This window comes from Daphnia magna, linkage group LG2, assembly GCF_020631705.1.
Source record: "Daphnia magna isolate NIES linkage group LG2, ASM2063170v1.1, whole genome shotgun sequence".
In the NCBI taxonomy this organism is placed as follows: Eukaryota; Metazoa; Arthropoda; class Branchiopoda; order Diplostraca; family Daphniidae; genus Daphnia; species Daphnia magna.
In genome coordinates, this window is record NC_059183.1 from 1,848,139 (window position 1) to 1,864,309 (window position 16,171).

Below are 16,171 nucleotides of genomic sequence, written 5' to 3' on the forward strand. Positions count from 1 at the left end.
AAATGTTTGCAAAGGGAGTGACAGTCAACCTAAACCTATGCACCCTGTAAGTAAATCATTATGCCAAAAGATAGACTACTCGTAACTTGTGCGTCTGCGTTTCAATGCTTTTTAGTTTAATCGTTAGTAACGTAATTGCAGAAAGAAAATTCAGTGAACTTAACAATACTAAAACGGACAAAAGAACTAGTATAGATGATGATACCGTAGTTAGTCTAATGAGAATAAAGTCTTGGTTAAAAGCTCATGATAAGAGTGCTGATGAAGTCAATATCACCGACGAATTAGTCCAGGCCGTTATTAAAGTAAAATCCAATGCCACCATTCCAGATTCTAAGTCATTGTAAGTTTTGTGCAATAGACCTTTTACTAGTTTTATATGATGCGAAATTTCCCTCCCATGTGTCATGTCCTATATATCCCCTATGCCATTTGTTTCACCAAGACAGTTTAACGCTCGATAAATAAAATACAATTTAACCCTGAGTCAGAGACTTATATTTTGAAATAAAATTTTGGGAAAATAGGTGGGATTTCAAAAAAAAACAGGCGGGAAACGTGGGATTTTATAAAGAAAAAAGGTGGGATTTCCTTGGGATTTTTAATCGGAAAATGTGGGAAAATTGGGATTTTTTACATGGTTCCAGGGGATTCCGGGTTTTTTGGCGTGGCAGCACTGATCGTAGTCATGTTCATTGATAACATACTCCATTGCTCCTCCGTTGCTTGACTTTCACTCAGATTAATTGGTTCTTCTATGATGAGGTCTCTTCTAACTACCATTCTTCTCGGTTCTGGTAGGTTACACAAAGGGAAAAGATGCGGCAATTTCTATTTGTCAAAATAGGTAGTAAAACCATAACTAGGTTGCCACCAATAGTCTAAACATTACTTAACATTTTGTTTCTTATCGTTGCCACATATAAGCGGAAGAAATATGGTACCTCATACTTCTTTTTTAAGAAGTTTACAGCTACCCAGCCACTGTTGTCATCTTTAAAACTGACATAATAGTTTGCTTCTCCCAGCGGATATTCAGACATGGGACCATATACGTCTGAATTGACTAGTTTTCCAAGAGAACTTGCTCGATTTTTTCCTTCCGGAAAACTGGATAGATGCATTTTTCCTTTTGTACAATTAATACACGCGAATGATTTATTTTTTTCTGCAATTTGGATCAAGTCCAGGCCATCCACTAGGTCCTGAGAGAACATTCGCCAAATTGTCTTAGTGTTGGCATGAGCGGGTCTTTGATGCCAGATAGCCAAGGAGGTTCCTCTAGTGGCGGCACCTGCTGTGTCTATGCTGTTGGGAAGAGATCTGATGTTGAGGATGGTACAGTGTTCTTCCAGCACGTCTTCTCGTGATTTCAAGGGGGTTTGGGTAATATAGGTCCAGACACCTTATTATTGGCCCCAGGTATTAAATGTCTGGAAAAAGTGTAGACTATTATCGGTAGACTCCCCTATACCCAGGCTAATAACAACAATTTCTGCAATACAAAACAGAGTCTTTTCATTACTCGTTATTGTCATTATCGGGTTGGTTAATCGGGTAGCATATAGAAAAAAACAAATTCTTTTCTACGGTATGCTAGCTATTTGCTTTAAAATTGTTGGTGGCTAATAGGAACGGTTTCCGTCGGCGACGCGTGAGATCCGCTTTCAAAAAGATTGATTACGTTATTAGTTTTCAGATCAAATTGATCTAAGAAATGAAATGAAATATATATTTAATGATATATTATTCATTTAAAATTTATAAAAAATATTTATTTATATGTTTAATGATTATTATATTATTAAACAATTAACTATTTTCAGGACCGAAATAATTTTGTAAACAGTGTTTTCATCCAGGTTTAGAACGCGGATCTCCCGCGTCACCGACGGAAACCTATCCTATAAACCACTAACAATTTTTATTAGTGGTACAATATTTTTTATACTTCACAAAAATTAGTTCAAAATAAATTTTATCTAAAAAAATACAAAGAATTCAATGCATACTTTCATGTATAAAAGAATATGCTACAGAAAAACTGCCTTGCAATACAACTGCAGAAGATCATAACATCGCGACTTGAAGAGCCATTCTATTCCATGCTTGTCATGAAAGTGGGAAAGGTAAATGAAATTGGAATTGGTGAAAAAAAGCTGCGAAAAAGGTGGAATTTTGTTGGAGGTAATACAAACCTCTGGCAATTTAGGGGCGTAACATCCTTTTTTCATTTGGCAACAGAGCGTCGGCGCGATACTAGGCCGTTATTATAGTAGGCCATGTTTAAGATTAAACCGCTTATTTCAATGCGCCATATTGGGATAAAAATACGAAGTTTTTTATTAAATTTTTTATTGCTTACACTGTCAGCCTATAACGGCCAGCCTGTCACGATGGTTCTTAGTCTACTTCTAAAACGACAAACGACTTATTGTGTTGACTTGATGGTGCGCTGTTTTTCGAGTGGGAGATTGAGCGCGAACAAACTCAAACGCCCTTAAGCTGTTCGCTGCTCAAAAGTTTGAGCTTGTGCATGTGCGCTCGTTGCATTACTCGGTAGAAAACTTACTACCGAGTAATACCGAGTAGTAATACTTACCACGGAGTAATACCGAGTTGTAATACTTACTATCGAGTAATACCTACTACCGAGTAATACGGAGTAGTAATACTGACTTGTATACTGTAGTAATGGAGACTGTACCACTTAGACGCCGGGTTAAGACTGCTGTATTGCGTATTGGACTTTGTCTGTATCTCCCTAGCGACCAGTGAGCCACCTAGTGAGCCAACGTTACAACATCTTCCATTCATATAAAAATTGAACAAAACAATTCGAATAAACAAGGAAACCAACCAATTAGTCTGAGTAACCAATACAACAATGTTATCCACGCACAACTATTTCATTGCAAAACCAGAATCCTATTAATTAACACACACAGAATTTAACATCAATGACGGGGCCGTGCGCCATATACTCGACCAGAGCGAGTCACACGAATATTTGAATGTTCCAACGAAGACGACCGGAGTCCTGGCGATTGAGACGAAACAGGATCAACTCCGGCCGACTGTGAGCGTCGAGGACGACCCCTAAGGATTGGAGGTGGTATACCCGCCGTTTCAAAGCCATGGAACACCAATATGAAATCTTCTGGATCACCCAACTCCGATACTGTAGGACTGATTGAACTTGAGCGGCTCCTAATCGGTGTCGGTGTTGAAACGGGAACAATTGAAGATGACTGCCACTCCTCTATAAAGTTGATTGACCTGCGCATCAGTTGATCGATTGAAGCAGCCGGTCATGATAATTCAATTGATGGAACCCCTTTCTTCTGCTGAGTTCTGCGTAGTTGAACGAGCGATTTGTCTAAGTTGATTGCTTGCAGATTACGACGAAACAAGCGACCACAGTTAGTTGACACAATGTAAGAATTCGGTTCTGAGCACACGGACTGAATGACTCCTGGGATCCATTTTTTTGAAACCCGAACACGAACCGGATTGCCAACTGACAATGGAGAGAGATACTTTTTTCGTCCCACAGAGTGAAAGAATTGAGAGGCTTGACGCTGTTCCAATTTCTCTTTGACGAATGTGTCGCTGAAATTTTTTGACTTTAGCTGTTGGGGTGTGAGCAATAATCCACCCCTGAGATTTCTTCGTTGCAAAATAACAGCTGGAGTAGGTAATCCGTTCCCAAGAGGAGTAGAGCGAAGAACTTGCAATGTATCTAATAGAGTCTTTCCGTCACTTTGAGTTTTGATAAAAGATTCTTTCACCGTTTGCACCATCCTTTCTACTAACCCATTGGAGTGAGGATATTCAGAGCTGGAAGTTCTAGAACGAATATTTAATGCGTTGCAGAACTGACGAAACTCTGCGGAATCAAATTGTTTCCCGTTATCCGACACAAGTTGTTCCGGAACACCGAAATCAATGAAGAAACGCTTGAGACATACATGACACCGGTGTTTTTTTGTTACATTATTTATAATATTTATATTGAATCTAGTATCCTAAGATTCTTTGCAATGTATTGTTTCGGTGGTAAATGTGGTAAGTAGTGTTAAACTTTTTGTTTTCCATTTTTTAAAAACATGCAAATGAATGTCCTTCATAAAAAAAGAAAACAAGGATCCAGCGCCTCAAGTGGAAATGGGGCAAACTATGTTTTACGGATAAAACTTAGTACCCTCTTCTTGTAAAATAATTCCCTTTCCCAAATTATTTAAGTTTTAGCACAATAAAAGATACGGGGATATAGCATAATTAATATACAATTTAACTGCATAATTTGGGGAATCAGAAAATATTTGTTTGTGTAAAACAAAAATTTTTTAAAACGTGCCACTGTGTCATTTGGCACCCCATAGGGCGAAGCAGTGTTCGGATATTTGATGACTAGCATGCTAGTCACCAAATCTTGTAGGTAAAAAATAAAAAAAATGTACTGGATAGCTTATTGTTTATTTAACACTAGAAAATTTTTTTGTTGCTTTATTTACATTTTTACAACCCCATTTCCCTATCCGCGCTACACACCATTCGCCATAAGACGCTGGGTTAAATGGCCCTAGCGTTTGGATACTAAAGGCGGGCACTGTATATAGGAATATGTATATATATATACACTTGGCCGTTTTCGGCCGTTTTAACATGGCCTCTTATGGCACAACTTCTCCTCGTTTTTCTTTACGGACTTTACGTAAAAGTTATGTAAATAAAACAAAATCGGGTTACTTATCGATGAATTTTCTTTCATGTGATGTGTTGCGCATCCATGTAAATATTATATCCTGGGCGGTATTTTTGCGTTCAGGTTTATACAATTTCCCCCTTTTTCCCCGTTTTTCGCTGCCATTACTTTAACAGGATTGACAAAATAATTACCTTTTTTAATTTTGCGCAAAACTTTTTTATTAGGAATCACACGATGTTCTAGTTTTTTCCCTTGGATTAAAAATAAGTTAATGTTTTTATGTTAAAGTATAATTTCAATAAATTTAACATAATATTTTCCCTCTAAAATGCGTTGTAGGAACCCAATTTGATTTTCTAAATTCACAGAAATTATATCTTTCCATTTATTTTTTTTCTATATACAACGCTTCTATTTTCTTCTTTAATGGATTTTCTTTGATGTCCGTGACAGAATTTTTTTCTTTGGTTTGTGTAATCTTTGCGAAGAGCTGATGTGATAGGGGTTTGGTAACGTGTCCGTATCGGCAAAGGCTTCGGTCGTCGGGTTCGTCCTCGCTGCCACCAGATGAAACAATTGGAAAAAGATTTTAGTTTCGGGTTTGGATTCCATTTAAATTTGGCACTAACACATTATAAAATATCATCCGACTGAAATCCATGAGTGGATTGAAAGGAAAGAAAATTTTCCAATTTAAGAAGACAAGACGTTAGATTAAGTGCAAATTTCTATCAAGTCTGCAGAAATTTGTCTACTTCAAATGGCGCTGAATTACACTTTTTAATATTTTAGTATAACATTTAGGCAAAGCTGATTATAAACACCTGCTTGGTGACGAAGATGTAATCGGTGACGATGAAATATGTTTTGATTCTGATGGTTTTCAAAATTAAAATTGTGCACAATAAAAGCTGTGTCTCCTCAATGATATAATTTCTTATTATTTTATGACACCTAAAAATGTTTCTTTTATATTTATGATTCTTTGTATTATCAGGTAACAATCAATAAAGTGCTAGCTAATAATGGTTAAATAAGAGATTTTATGTAACTCGAGTAATAGCCCTTGATAAAAAATTCCTTGTCAAGGGCTAAACTCAAATAACCCCTTTTTAAATACCCCAGTTTACAAGATGGCACTGATAGGATGTAAAGTTTTAGCTTCAATATTGCAATAATTAATCAGCCACGTCTGACGTGACTGATTTGATTGCTCGCAAGCAGAGTGATAAATACATAAAATAGTGTTAGTACAATTAAAAGTAGTATTTCGGATTGTGTGGGTGGTTTACGGTCATGTTTGTTAAGATCTGTCAGCCAGTCACGTCGGCTGCCCGGATATGAAAAGAACCAAAGGTAGGAAAGCTAGCAAGGTGAGATTGAAGGTTACTTACGCTGGAGTTGATGACATGTTAACGCCTTGTTGGTGACGGTGAGTGCCGCGACGTCTGGTCTGGAAGCATGGGTCGGGCTGGCAGTGGGGAGCGGCGATGTATAAGAGGACACGGTGCGTAAGGTGAGTCTTGGCACGAATCGTTTATTTCTCCAACACTTGTTATTAGGGTTCTACACGAGAGTAGGGAACACAAAGTGCAACAACTACACACGACTCCTAAAAGGGGAACTAACTCGAACATCTAAGATACGTTGGGTTTTATACCACACCCAAGATGCGGACGCTATAAGGTTAGCGTGGGCAATAAAGATGAAGGAATGTGCCACCAGTTCGCAGGCCATGCGAATTGGTGTGAAAGAAGAAACAAGGTCAATGATAAGACTGGGTGTCATCGACACCTCGGTCAAGCGGAAGACAGTCATAAAAGAGATAGCGAGGGAAAGGAGGTCAATGGTGAGGAAAAGGAATATAAGATTGTACAAACACTTAACTAATGCAGTTAACTTAATTTTACTTAAAGTCTTAACTCTAGTGGGAGTCCTTACATAGCTCCCGTTCTTACAAGTTTGCGTCCCGCAATCAGCATTGCGTAGGGCGGTTGGGTCGTAAGGGGGTCAGTTATTCCTCGGCGGTTCTTCCTCCGTCACAAGGGGTGGATGACCTCGGCCAGGGCTCCTCCTAGCTGCTCCACGAATGATTCCTGGGAGTGTCCAGCTCACCGATCTCCCATCCGTACTCCGGCTCCTTTTGTGGGGGTAACCGATAGATGCGTTCGACATACCACGCTGCTGCCAGGTCCTCTTCGTCGGAGTCCAGGGAGTAATGACTGCTGACGAAGCTGACATTGCATTTACCGCCACGAAGTCTCACGATGCTGTCGTTTAGCGCTGCAATGTCTGTGCCCCTTTCCTGGACGTCACTGGCCGGTGACATACAGTATGGTGAGGGCCTGTCTTCGAGTAGTGCGACCGGATCTAAGGAGAGGGTGGAGGTGCCTGAGGAAAAGGAGTCTTCTTCCCACGGGTCATCTACCGAGAGTAGGGAGACGTCGTCGATGTCACCTGAGACGTCTGCGTCGTACATAACCTCGTCGTTGTCAGGGTTGTCCGCGCAATACAGGATGTCCTCTTCGTCATCTGGGCAGGCCGCCACCTATCGGAATTCCTCCATGTCAGACGAGTAGTCTGCGCAGTAGAGGATGTCTTCTTCGTCCGGGTCAGGGATCCAGGCCACTTGTCCACCTTTCTGGTCTTCCCGATTATCCGTGGAGGGAAGGAGGGAGGGTTGGAGCCTAGGGATAGAGTCCGGTAAGGATTAGGAAGGCTTGGTATCGAAGGGTTGGTGGGGTGTTATGGGGTACATGGTATACTCGGCACGATTTTGGTTGGGTTTATTCTAAAGGACACTAACATAAAATCTACGACATTGCATGATACATGGGAAAATTAAGAGGGGCAATCAACGCGGTCGGTTTTCATACTAGGGGCGCGAGAGGAGGGCTGCTGCTTCTCTGTGTTAGGCCAGGCTACGAGGACATGAAGTGGGTGGGATGAGGCATGGTTGTTGGTTTAACCCTAGCCGCCCTGTGGAACCGGTGGGAGTTAGGGACGGGGATATATTGACAATGGTGACCGGAGCAATTGGGGCCAAGTTGGTGGTTGCTTGGGGTCCCAACTCAATGTCTCGATGAGCAGACTGAGGTGGCGTTAACCAACTGCACGGGTTAAAGTACCGACAGCAAGGGATGTAAAGACCCAGGAGGGAACCGAGTCCGCAGAATCGGAAAACCAGACCAATGGATACTCCTACTCCCGACATGATGCCGAAGTTTCGAAGTTAGTATCCGATCCTTGCCATGAAGGAGACGTCTGGTGCTTGTCCGGGGTGGACGAGGACTGTGTTGACGTGTCGTTCGCCCGACATTTCTGTGACATAGCCCATCTGTATGTACGCTAGGATGTCGGCCATGATGATTGAAGCACTGAGGGGATGCGACGTTATTGTTGGGTGCAACTGCAGTATCATGCCCAAAGAGTTATCGACCTTCAGGGGCATAGTGTCGATGAAACGGCGGCCTTGTATCTCTAGGTTGGGGTTGATTGGCATCCAGGTGTTGTTCTCGAAGGTGTGGGCTTTGCCGTTGAAGTTGACGAAGTTTGCGTGCCAGTATCAATCGGAGTACTTCGTGAGCTCCCAACCTTCCACGTTGATGGTCTGGTTGCCCCACCGAGGTTGGCCTCCACATGGCGTGAAAACCGTCTCGAAGGTGACGTTGCAGGGAAAACACTGCAACACGGATACGGATGTTCCGACCGCCAGTAGCTTGATGCATAATGGAAGGTCCAGGTGTTTAGCGGCTAACCATCCGTCGTACTGTGCAGTCGTCGTAGCGGCATGGTAGGCGGTTTCCCGGCTTTCGCATTGCAGGTTACGAATTTCTCGGGCCAGGTGGTTTGAAATGTCCATTGCGAGGTCTCTGATGTATTGGGTATGACTGGCGTATTCGATCTCCGCCCGTGTCAGTTCGGACAGTGCCATCTTGGTCACGGCGTCCTCGTTATTGGGCCTCATCTCGACGAGATCGGTTTCCTTGGTGGCTTCCCGAACCGCGATGACGACACTGTCCATTCCTAGAACCGGAGGGTAGGCAGGGAGGTTTCCTCCTCCGCAGACGGAACTGTTTATCATTGAATATATAAAATCCAGCTGCTTAATTGGGTCCCGAATACGGAAGGTAGTGTCGTTTTCGGTCGAGTACTTGACGCCCATTCCCTTTTCGATCACCCTTAACTCACACGGCTTCGCTTCCTTCCAGGAATCGTCCCAGACGAGGGTCACGAGGTTGTGTTTGAAAGAACCGCTTATTCCTTCAGGTATATTGCCAAGTGGAGAGCTGATGGTACAGTTCGGGCATTCGCTCTGTAAGGTTGATTCTTCGAGGCGACAGTTGGTCATCTTTTCTGTCGCCGTCCGAAGCCAACTGGTTTCCACGAATGGGTGACCTTGCAGGGCGAAGGAGTTGGGACCTGTTATATCCATTACCTTTCCTCAACATTTTCGTGTGTCTCTCATCCTTCGGCACGTTGCTGCATCCACTTCGATGGGGTTGCGGCCGTAAGACACTTAATTCCATTGCATGAAGTCCTTGTACACTGTGGTGGTGGCTACCCACATGCTACACGTGTGGCCAGCAAAGCGTTTAACTTCTGGTAGTGTAGAGTAGATAGCGTACGTAATGGGTACCGGTGGAGTGGGGGCGGCTTCAAAAGAGCAGTCTTCCTCCGGAACTCCAGGAATCCCAGATTTGCCGCACCATCACAGTTACACACAGTGGCGTTAAATGCGGCCAAGGGGGTGAAAAAACAGGAGGGCGAGGAGGGACATCAACAATAATCTAGGCAAGCAAAGATACGATACGGTGAATAACACGAAATAACGAGTAAAACAAGGAAATACATAGCAATGATACATAGAGAAGTCACGGATTTTATTCTAAGGCACGTTATGTAGTAAAAAGGCAAATGGTTAACTACGCATGATGAACTGTTCATATGGCTGCTACGGGGGGACTGGTGGGGCTAGTGGCTCTAAAGCCGTTAAAGGGGGTCGTTCCGGGGTGAAAGAGAGGTCTATGTTTGGTCCTTTGTGGAGGTTTGAAGTTATCGCTCCTTCTGGTAAGGGGGATGGACCAGCGGCGAGGTCCATCAGATCCTGTTCTTCCTGCAGAGCGTACTCTTCATCCGTTGGGGGTGGTACTTCTAGTTCGTTGGTGAGCTCCGGTGGTATGGGGTGAGCACGGCTCTCTTGGAAATCTACGTAAGGTTCTTCCTTCCAGATCATAGATTCATACAGGGGTTTAATCCTGGTTACGTGCACCAACTGGGTCTGTTTTCCCACGCATTCTTGAATTTCCACGGTGTGGTTGTTGTTGATTTTTGTGACGCGGTAGGGCCCCATAAAACGGGGGATTAGTTTCTTGCTTGTGCCTGCCATTGGCGTTCTTACGTCGATTAGCACCTTGTCACCGATGTTGAATGCTTGCTCACGAGCCCGCTTGTCGTACTGGGTCCTTTGCTGTTCCCTGGCTTGGGTCAAGTTTGCTTTAACCAATACGAAGGCCTCGTAAAGACGTTGCATTAGCTGGCTTTTGTAGTCGGATGGGATGATGATGTTTGCTGGCTTTTGTAAAAATTGGTCAATGGGCACTACTGGATCACGGCCATGATTTAAAAAGTAGGGGGTTTCTAGAGTGGAGGAGTGTACAGAGTTTCTGTAGGCGAAAGCGACTGGGCCTACACTTCTTCCCATTTAGAGAAACCCTGTTCCATGTATTTCCGTAGCATTTCTACTACGGTTTTGTTGAATCTTTCGGTTAAGCCATTAGTCTGTGGATGGTACGCAGGGTCCACAACTGTTTAATTTGTAGTGTCTTACAAAGTGAGGAGAACAGCTCGGACGTAAAATTCGAACCACGGTCGGTGACAATGGCCCTTGGGGGACCATCATACAAAATGACTCTATCTGCTAGCGCCTTGCTCTTTGAAACGGCGGTCTGGTCTGCTAGAGGGATAACTTCTATCCATTTCGTGAAGTAATCAGTAATTACTAGGATGTGATTGTTCCCTTGCAGGGATTGTGGTTGAATTGGCCCTAAGAAGTCTAGCCCTAAGACCTCGAAGGGTCCTGAGGTGAGATCTAGGGGATTTAAGAAGGCCCGAAGATTCGATCGTCGTTGGAGGGCGCAGGGCTTACAAGCGTGGCAGTACTCCTTTACGTCGGAGAGCATTGTTGGCCAGTAGTATTTGTCTCTAATCCGGAGGCATGTCCGCTGGTATGCCAGATGACCGGATAGAGGGGAGTCGTGATACTCGTTCAATAGCTGTTTTCTTAGGCTGAAGGGGACCACCACTTGTTGTTGAGCGAACCGTCGTCTCTTCTTTGAGATGGGCTCTTGTGTACGACACAGAAGGCCACCAGCAATGCCATACAGCTCAATTTCTTTCGCCCAAATCTGGTCTGTATTCTCTTCACTAAGGGTTCCATATTCTAAGTAATTTGTTATGTTCATACATAACAAATCTTTTTTCTGAGTATGGCGTCATCTTCTTCAGGGGCTGTTCGAACTGAATTAACCGGGATTCAGGATAGAAAATCTGCATTCTCATTGACTCGACCTGGCAGGTACTTTATCGAGTATTTGAGGTTAGCCAACAATATTGACCATCTTCTTAATCTACTCGTCTTTGACCGTCTGCAACCACTGCAGCGGGCGATGGTCACTGATGATAACGAATGGCTCGTCCTGAAGGTAATGGCGGAAACGCTTAATACCGAAAATCACGGCCGCAGCTTCCTTCTCGATGGTAGAATACTTGGTTTCTGCGTTATTCAGGTGTCTACTGGCGTAGGTTATTGGTTGGTCTTTTCCGTCGTGTATTTGGGACAAAACGGCTCCTAGCCCTAATCGCTGGAATCAGTGTAAATTAGGAATTCTTTATTGAAATCCGGGTAGGCCAGAACAGAGTCGGTCATCAGGCATTTCCTAAGGAATTCGAAGGATTTTTCTTCAGCGGGCTCCCATTTTATCCTGTCCTGCGGTTTACCTTTCGCTTGATGTATGAGCGACTGTGGAGAACCCCTTGATAAACCGTCGGTAGTATGATGCTAACCCCAAAAACGACTGCATCTCTATAACGGTAAGTGGTTTTCTGTAATTTACTAGGGATTTGATTTTGGCGGGGTCTGGTGCTACGCCGTCTGCTGAGATGACGTGGCCGAGGTACTGGGCAGATGTCTCTAAAAATCTACATTTTGATAGTTTCACCTTTAGGTTTGCCTCTTCAAGTAAATAAAAGATTTTCCGCAGGTTCGATATATGTTCTAAGGGAGTCTTAGAGAATATGATAATTTGATCTAGGTACACCAAGCAAGTCTTTCCTATCTCTTCCCTAAGGACAAAATTCATCAATCATTGGAAGGTTCCTGGGGCGTTAGTCAGACCGAAGGCGAGCCGATTCTACTAATGCAAATTGTTCTCAACGATGAATGCCGTCTTCTCTTTCGAATGTTCGTCCATTTCTATTTGCCAGTACCCTGATGCCAGATCTAGAGTGGAAAAGCATTTTTGGCCTTGTAACAGGTCAAGCACGTCCCCAATGCAGGGCAAGGGAAAGGAGTCCTTCTTCGTGATGGCATTTAGTTTTCTGTAGTCAATACACAGGGGTCGTCTCCTGTTTTCTTCTTTACTAACACTATTGGGGCCGCCCAAGGGGAGAGGGAGGGTTGCTAGTAGTTCGTCTATGATTTTCTTGGCAACCTCCCGTTGACGGGGGGATGCTCTGTATGGCCTTTGGCGGATGGGCCCTTGCCCCTGAGTGTCGATAACGTGTTTGACCAGGCCCGTGTTCCCCAGATCGCGTGTTTAAAATGCAAAGATACTTTGTTTTTCTAGGAGCAATTTGCGCAATTCCCCCTTTATGGTTTCCGTAACATCTGGGATGGAGGCTTCGAAGATGGCGGGGTCGATGGTAGTAGGCTTGGTGGAACAAGATGCTATGAGTGTGGGTGGCTCGAAAACCACATGACCTAAGATGGTGTAGCAAGGAAGGGACATAGTGTGGTTTGTTTCGTTGACTATCACAATTCTGAACATCCCATTGTCACGTTTTGTAGAGACGAAAGGGTCCAGTCGAAGACCGGCGGGTAACCGTGGGTTTTTTACTAGAAAACAGGCAGTGTCGAGAGATAGCTTGACGTCACTATTCTCGCTCTCCACCACGCATGCGGATGATGGAGGTATTTTCGTTTTAACAGCCACCATCATTGTAGGTTTGTCATCTCTTTGGAGTTGATCAGACTCCCTCACTCGATAGACTCGCCTCTCACGACCGTCGATCATAAACTTATGTTCATAAAGAGCGTCTAAACCTAGTACGCATTCTTCCATAATTTCCGGAACGACGATGAACTCCTGTTGAAAGGGTTCACGGGGCCTCTCGTCCTCGACCAGAACATCCACTGTTACGGTGCCCTGGCAGGCCAGGCGCCTGTTGCTTATATCGAAAAGGTTTACCGCTACTTCTCTTGTGTCTGAATTCTTCCATTTGTTGCTGTAGTCTTTCGAAGAGTCGACTACTAATGAGGCTTTTGCCTGCTCCACTGTCTACTAACGCTTTGAATGAACAATTCCCTACTCTGAGTCCAATTCTGGGGGTGGTAACTTGGGTGGACACGGATTTGACAAATTGTTGGGGCTTGAGGCACCCACCGAGTGGCCCAACAGTTGATTCGGTAGTTTCTAGTTTTCTGCCTCCGACCGCAGGATGCCGGTTGGTGTCGCTGGAGTGTTGGCATAATGCCCTGATGGTGGAGGGGGTCTTGGGTTCCGGATGGTAGGGCAGAAATTATGTCGGTGCCCTATGTTTCGACACAAGCGGCAAAGCTCGTTCTTTTGTTGTAGCTTTGTGAAACAGTCTGTTTCGGTGTGGAACCCCCAGGTGTTGTGGAATTCGCAAAAAAGGGCTGCCCTTTTAAAAGCTTCGGGCTGCGTCACGTTCGGGTCTCTCTGTCTTCCACCAACCTGAGAGGGCCTCTGTGCTAATTGCCTTTTCATTTCTGCTAGACTCTGTTGTAGTTCCACGTTGTGAATCGTGGCATTTTGGTCAACCTTGGTGCTTAAGCGATTTAGAGCTTCCAGTACGCTGGTCAGTTCATTTTGATGGGTTGGGGCGTTCGTTGATGAGTGTGCTGCATGGATTCTAACTCTCGTCTGTTATTCTTCAATAGCTAATGCGGTAAGTTCAGCTCGATCGATAAGCGTCTCGAACGATGCAAACTTTTTATACTTTAAGGGGACTTGCACGTCGCTGGGTAGACCTTCCAGAAACCTGTCCATCATCATTTGCTCCCGGGATGCGGCGGTAGCTGAATCTAATATCCCATCCATAGGGTAAGCTTTATGAAACGCCTTACAAATACGATTTGCGTAGCGGCGCATGTTTTCCTCCGGCTCCCTCTTCATGTTGTGAAACTCGACACTCCTTTGTGACCACGTTTCGGTCGAGTGGCAGAGTTTGAAGAGTCGTGCTTTCACTGCTGCGAACTCTTGGGATCAGATAGGGTTGTCTAACTTGAATGTGTCGAATTCTTCAGCAGCCTCCCCGTAGAGTTTAGAGCGCATTAAGCGTAATTTCCTAGCTTCCTCGAAGTTGCCTAGATCGAGGGATGATTCACGGTAAACCGCCCAATCGTCGAAACGACCAGACCTCTGACGATCGCAAAAGATTGTCACTGAACCAAAAGCTTGCATTGCCTGTTCCTGATGTGCCCTCCTAATTTGGTCGTCTATGGCTACACTTGTTACGGATGAGGGACAGCTGGTACTTTGGATCCCTGGGTGTGGGGTGGAGGGCGATTGTGTGTTTAGCCAGTGGGGGTTTGCTGCCCACGGGATGGCGGGTTGACTGTTGTCGAAGCTATGAAACCTGGGTGGGCAATGCTCTGGGAGGGTTGTCCAGATGGGGCAAACGGATTGGTGGAGGGTGTGTTATAGCCCCACTATGGTACGGGTAATGTGGTGACCCCCTGTAGTGTTGAAGTCGGGTACGGGTTGGTGGTTACTTGTAGGATGTCTGTGGTTGCCGTGGGTTGGTTCTGTTCTGCTTGGGCAAGGGTTATCGCGGTACTGACCACTGTCTTCGTGTCGACGCCAGCTTCTAGGAGGCGGGTCAACTCTTTTTCGTACGTCTCAAAGAACGTGCTCGCCTGTACTGGAGACGGTTTGCTTGCACCCGCCCCATACACGGGGAGCACTGGTGTAAATGACACCTTCCTGTTTGACGGTGTCTTCATCGACGTAGGGCACGGGGGGCCGGACACTGGTGTTGGATGTAGGGTGTGGTGGTGGGACATCGTTGGCGTGGTGATTGGCGAGCTAGTCGAAGTCGGAGGCGTGAATTTATCTGTCTCTTGGCGGGGAGTGGGCTTCCCGGGTGTTTCCTCAATTGTATCGGGATTCGAGGTCGTCACGGGCTGAACTCGGTTGAATCGGGTAAGTTCGGGTCGGGTCTGGCAAAGTCTGGGCTGGGTACGTCGATAAGCAGCTCCTTGTTGCTCTGTACTGTGTCGGTTCTCAGCGGTGGGGTTGGGGCGTCGATAGATGGGGCGGAGTCACTGCTGTCGTACGAACGAGGTAGAACTGGTATATACCCCGTCCGTAGGTTTAGAAATTCGAAAAGTCTGGCTGGAGTATCGAGGGAGGGGTAAAGTGCTAGAAGGCAATGGCGTGAAATATCCTTCTCCTGACCCTTGGCTACCTATCGAGGGAGGGGTAAAGTGCTAGAAGGCAATGGCGTGAAATATCCTTCTCCTGACCCTTGGCTACCCTTACAGCTGTCTACAAATTTCTCTAATTGTTCGTCGATGTATTTTTGGTTTGCTGCGGCTTGGTTTGGTCCTGGGCCCGTCCTGAATGATGGGAAGGATTGACGGAAGGACCTCCCCCAACGCTTAAGAAGCGGAATCTTCTTTCCCGCGCTGCTCTCGTCCTTAACCATTACTATTTTACACGGATGTTATGCACGTGGCAACGAAGCTAAATGGGAGAGGCGGTCTTTTCTCCCAATTTTGGGTCTTCGGGAGTCTGCGGGAGTCTGCGTGACTTAGCGTGAATGCGTTGTGGAACAATAGTAATGGGCTTAAAGGTCTCCTGGCTTGAGAGCACGCAAAAATCCCTCTTCGTTAATTTCTACTCCCGCGTGAGCAATCACGGTTACCAACTTTCCCTGGGTAGTCTATGCACGAGCATGAGTGCCATAACAAGGATCAGAAAAAATGAGTTATTTTTATCTGGTGATTTGCGGGTTTCGGGAGTCGGCGTGAGTTGGCGTGACTTAGTGTGAGAGCATTGTGGAACAGTATTATTGGCTCAAATATCTTCTGGCTTGAAAATACAAAAAAATCCCTATTCGTGAACTCCTACTACCTAGTGAGCAATCACGGTTCACTGCGCGGCAGAATAAGGGAGTAGTGTTTAAACCAAAAAAAAAAACGGGTGTTTCTGAACC

General features: G+C 45.0%; 2 pseudogenes; both read right to left on the reverse strand.

The window, feature by feature from the left end:
* Positions 1–8,142: 8,142 nt before the first annotated feature.
* Positions 8,143–10,415, reverse strand: LOC116917731 (annotated as a pseudogene).
* Positions 10,416–12,528: 2,113 nt separating this feature from the next.
* LOC123470267 lies at positions 12,529–14,442 on the reverse strand (annotated as a pseudogene).
* Between the last annotated feature and the right edge of the window lie 1,729 nt (positions 14,443–16,171).